This window comes from Atta cephalotes, assembly GCF_000143395.1.
Source record: "Atta cephalotes unplaced genomic scaffold scaffold00033, whole genome shotgun sequence".
NCBI classification, from domain to species: Eukaryota; Metazoa; Arthropoda; class Insecta; order Hymenoptera; family Formicidae; genus Atta; species Atta cephalotes.
Genome location: NW_012130097.1, coordinates 2,515,335 through 2,521,032, shown reverse-complemented (window position 1 = coordinate 2,521,032; position 5,698 = coordinate 2,515,335).

The following is a 5,698-nucleotide window of genomic DNA, read 5'->3' as shown; positions in this document are numbered from 1 at the left end:
CTCTCTCTCTCTCTCTCTCTCTCTCTCTCTCTCTCTCTCTCTCTCTCTCTCTCTCTCTCTCTCTCTCTCTCTCTCTCTCTCTCTCTCTCTCTCTCTCGCTGTATCTCACGCCTTTCTCCACTTTTCTCTGTTTGCATGCACGCATGCATTCACGTACGCACGAAACGCGTGTTATTTCCTCGGCGAACGGCCGAGCCACGTCGCGCTTTGTGATCACGCACGCAAAAAATCATTAGTAAATCTTCCCGTCGCCGCGCGCGCACTTTTCCAAACGATTTATCCCTCTGACAAAGGGTTATCAGAACACGATGAGAATCGCATAATTTATTGGCTATTTTTTCCCGTGGCGAATAAATTCTTAAGTGTCGCGTGTTTCGATTCGTTCAAGAGAACATTCCGTACAATCTAATAACAGCTACAAAAGATGCAAAAATAACCGGTGATTTCTTTTGTGCAGACATAAAAACGAAAAGATCTGCCATCGATATTTCAACTCTTAAACAAATTATCTTTTCTTTTTAATTGTAAATAAGTCACAAAAGCGAAGATATTTCTTCATTAACGATTATAGAATTCTCTATCTAACAATTTACATTAAGCTTCTTATTTAAATCCCTGAAAATGATTTTTTCAAACGTTTTTGCAAATTTTTTTTCAAATCTTTAACGCTAATTTATTTAGCGATGCATTGTTGACACATGTGAATGTTACATCATAAAAAAGACATCAGTAAAAACATCTGATTACTTCATATATATTATTTTATGTATACAGCCTTGGCCACAAATATAAAATACCTCCATAAATTAACGTAAACGTTCTATGTACTGAAGAAAAATTTACTGAATTTTATTAAATATTTGAATGAAACTAATTGAATATTTACTAAATGTAAACATATATTTATTTAATTTTTAATATAATTTTTTTTATTTTAAATAGATATTTATTTATTGTAAGTAAATATTTTGTTAGTACAATTCAAATAAATATTTAATAAAATTCAGTAAATTTTTTCAGTGATAGAAAGTTTACGTCAATTTGTAAAGATATTTTATACTTGTGGCCTATGTACATAAAATAATATATATGAAATCAGACGTTTTTATACAAATAAATATATAATAAAATTCAATAAATCTTTTTTCAGTATATCTAACAAGAAATAAATTAAAAAACAATTTGATCGAAAAATAATATTTATATTTATAATAATTTTAATCTTTTGTTAGTTTTTCCTTGGCTCTCTTCTCTCTTTTATACTGTCCTTTCCAAGAAAATAAATAAATTGAGAGTGCTTTATATAGTCAAAGTTATATTATTTTAAAAGTCTTTTTCTTAATCTTGCCTTTTCACGTGCTAATTTTTGTTCTGATCCATATAAACAATATCCAGATTTTAACACACCGTACTTGAATTGTAAGAATCGATAAAAATGTGGAATTGTAAAAATAACTGGATTAAAAAAATAGTTCGCAGTGACAGTCGAGGCAAAAAAAAGGACAGAGGAGGAGATTAGGAAGGACGTGGCACGAGCTAGAGGAATACGATGAGAGATAATCTGATTTTCAGCAACTTTATACGTAGCGTTTCGATTAAAATCCAGCTAGCGTGCAGACTCGATATAGTTATCCCGCTTATGCCCTTCCCCCCCCCTCCCCTCCTCTCTCTCTCTCGTCGAGTCGAGTCGAGGATGGGCGCCCACGGTGGTTGACCAGATACCACCGGTAGTCAGGCATCTCTCCTCATTTATGAACGCGTTTTAACCCCAGAGTGAACGCGCGTCGCTTTACAAACGATATGGTATGTTTCTTAATCCACGTCTTTCGCGCTACTTAAAATCTCTTTAGTGTATGAACTGATCCGCGATCTCTCTCGTCCTTAAAGATATATTGGAATCTTAGCAAAAGTAGAAATAAAATTTCGATGAATTTTTCATTTCCAGAATTATAAATGTATCTCTGTGGATAAATCTCTCTGATATCATAAGCTCATTCAAATTTCTTTAAAATCGAGAAAGAATAAAGACGTTCTGTAAACTCAATAGCGTAATTTAATAGTAATATTTTTTGCGATGCAATGACTATTATTTCTTCAAATAAATATAGGAGAAAAGAAGAGAGAGAGAGAGAGAGAGAGGGGGAGGGAGGCGTGCATGAATTAAGATTATAAAACGGGAATTTAATTCAATTAAACTGGAAAAAGATATCCGCAGCTTTCCTCGGCGAGACAGCGAAACTATCGCGCGAAATACTGGAGAACGACATAACTTCAGCGAGACATCATTTGTTATCGTCTGGTAATAAATACATAAAAGTTTTTACTGCAAATCGCACGCGCCAAGAAGACGCGCAGATCTTCTCTCAACGTCTTCGCGACGTCGAGCCGTGGCAGTAGTTATCTTCGCTAGAAGGGAAAAAACGAGGAGAGAGTAAGGGAACGAAACCGAGAAATGGAATAAGAGATACAAAGTATGAGAGAGAGAGAGAGAGAGAGAAAAGAAAACAAAAGAAACAAGAAAAGCCAGCGTACGTAGAGACGTTATTGAAACGCAAATCACGTTGCGCAACCCGCTGCGCCGCGGCCGTAGCGGGCCCGATCGGAATGTCTTGGCATTAATAAAATATGAAGTATAAAAAGTTATTAAAAGGAGTAACGAGGAATTTAATGTTTATTCATACCCGGGCGCGCTCGCGCGCGCGCTCGGTAAAAAGACGCGGTGCAGAGAGGGTGGCAAAGGAGAGGAGGGAGGACGACGGCTTTGCATATTAAAAATCGTAAATAACGCCGAGCGCGGCGTCGCCTCCGCTCTTCCCTCCTGCCCCTTCCTCACCCCCGCAGGCCTTTACGATTATGATAAATTTTAATCTGCACCGTGAAATCTCCTTTAATGTTCATACCCCCTCCCCCTCTTCGCGAGAGTTCCTTCTTCCCCTCCTTCCGCTCTTGGCCTAGTCACCTTTGTTGTCTCTCATCGTTAAAGTTGCTCGTTGAGAGCAATCGGATGGGCGTAATTGTTCTCCGCGAGACACGTGGGCTTCGATCTTTGACACTTGCATTCCCGATATGTGACTCGAAAGTTTTTACACGCTTTTCATTAACGGTTTTATAACAGATATTTAATATTAATCATTGCAAGGGAACTTCGTGAATGTCTTATTTCAAAAGTCTTCCAGTAAGCATTTATCTTCATGTCGCATCTAATGATGTAGTGTTTTATTAAAACAAGTATTCAAATTTTTATCGAAGTTTTGATTAGAAACCTGCTTTCGAGAATATCTGAGATTAAAACTGTATAATGTATTACCCAAGCAAGAGAATTGATAATTTTCACTACAAAAAAAACATTGTAAAAAGTTGCTCGTTCAATTATATTCGTCACGATTTTATATATTTATACTTTATATATATAAAATTTTAAATTATATGCTCATTACATATGCTCAGTATTATATTATATATTCAAATTTATATCAAATTAAAAGCTATAAAAAGAAATATAAATTGTATTAATATAAATAAATTATGTAATAAATGTTTTAGGTAGTGAGAAAAATCTTCCTATTACAACTAGCGGTTTTCCCATTACTCGCGCGAGGTGTGTGCGCGCGCGCGTGTGCGTGTGTGTGTGTGTGTGTGTGCGTGCGCGTGTGTGTGTAAAATATCGCTTTCATCCGTCATTCGATTCGATCTTATCGCGTGCGAGTACCGTTGCGACCACGACGTGCCTCGCGTGTCCGTAATGAGCATTAATTCGAGTCAGTTGGACTTACGGAAAAGTTTTTCCACAAACAGTCGGGCGCGATCGCCTTCGGCGATTACGCGGATAATTACCCGGCCGATCGCGCTCATGTGTCGTCGATTGCGGCTCCATCATCATGTAAAGTCGAGTTACTCACCTGCAACAGAAAGTGTGAAGAATTTGTTGATTAAACGGTTAACCAGTTGAGGTGGGAGGAAAGGTGGGAGGGTGGATCGACGCGCGTTGCGCCGACAACATTATAGTGTCAGCAGTTTGGTCGACACGCGTTAAATATGCGATTAAACGATAGGCACGGCGGCGCGCCCCACAACAAAGTATCGGGGATAATTTCATACTGAAATAATAAAAGATAATGGAACGTGGAAACGCGTAAATATTTATTGTCGGCCGCGCAAGAGCGGGCCGCTCGTTACCGCAGATTGATATGACGATAAATCGTTAAGTGCGGCTATTAAAACTCCTGAATAATCTAATCGCGCGTATGGATATTATAGTATACCTATATGCAGTATACGCGGATTGCGAAAAAAAAGGATGACATTTCCGCGTATTCGTGAATCGATAAAACTTTTGGTTGATTTTGAGAATTTGGCGTAGGTACGCCAGAAGTGTGGTCACATGTTTCCGTTCGACTGCATGCCACGGGATTTTGCTCCGAGACTTGCCGATCTTAAATATGAGATTTAAAAAAATGGCTCGCAGAGTAAAAATATATATTTATATTGTACAATTTTCGGCTATTTATAGATTTGCAATTTTGTATCTCCTGCAAATAAATTTCATTCTATTTTATAGCAGTTTTCTATACATGTGCCTCGCAAGCTCGTACACTTCTTTTAATATCAATTTATCATACGATCTGCAAAAAATAATCTTGCGCATCTAGAAAAACGCATGTCATATAAATCTTAATATAAACGGGCAAAATTTCATTTCCGAACATATTTCTCGATGCTTTCGCCGACGCAATAAATGCGAATGCATTATTATAATATATATCGTCACACCTTAATGAAAGCATCTCGTAATTCCATTTTTCTCTAAATCTCCAAATGTCCAAATATTACTTTATTAATATTAACGCTCTGAAAATATCATAATGTAGTCGCATACGAAAAGCCTGATTTTTCACAATTATTTATTTTGGACATTTGTATCAAACAACAACCAAGGCAATTCCTATGAAAAGGCACTATTTTTGCATCTATAAATCGCATTAATATGTATACTTGATTTTTTGCTTCATCCTATGCATCAACAGTTTTTTTTAAATAAATTATGGAAAATCACAGTTCGATTAAAATAGGTCATCGTTTATCTTAACTTTATCGTTATATAACTCTATAATATTATTTTAAGATGAATATTCGTCGGCGATAAAATAAAATAAAAATCAAATAAAAGCCCGAAATAAAAAATGAAACAAAAGATGTGTACAGATTTAGATCATGTCGATGATCATAGAATCCCATCAAACGACGAAATGTCGCGTCTAATCTCCTTTATTTGTCCCCTCCTCCTCTTAACGCAACAAATGTCGATGTAATCCCTTTCCCGACGCAATGGTTCTCGATCATCGGTCCGACGTCACTCGCGTTATCTACTCGCGCGTAGACACGATCGCGAAAATCGTGGATCGGGATCGGCAGGGCAAAAAAAAGGGAGGGCAGAGGAGGGAGGGGGGGGGGGGAGGGGCGCCAGTACAGGAGTATCGCAAAACACGGGGGAGCGGCTCGCGACGAGCCTATCGGGGTGCGATTAAAATATAAAATGGGTTTCGAGGATTCGGACGGTGTTACGCGCCGTTTCAATTATTGTCGCCCCGGCGCTACATACAATTTTTGTCACCGTCCGATCGCGGCTTTCCACCTATCCTCACCCCCGGCCGTCCTCCCCCCCCCNCCCCGCCTCCCTCCTCCGTCGTTACTTTTCCCG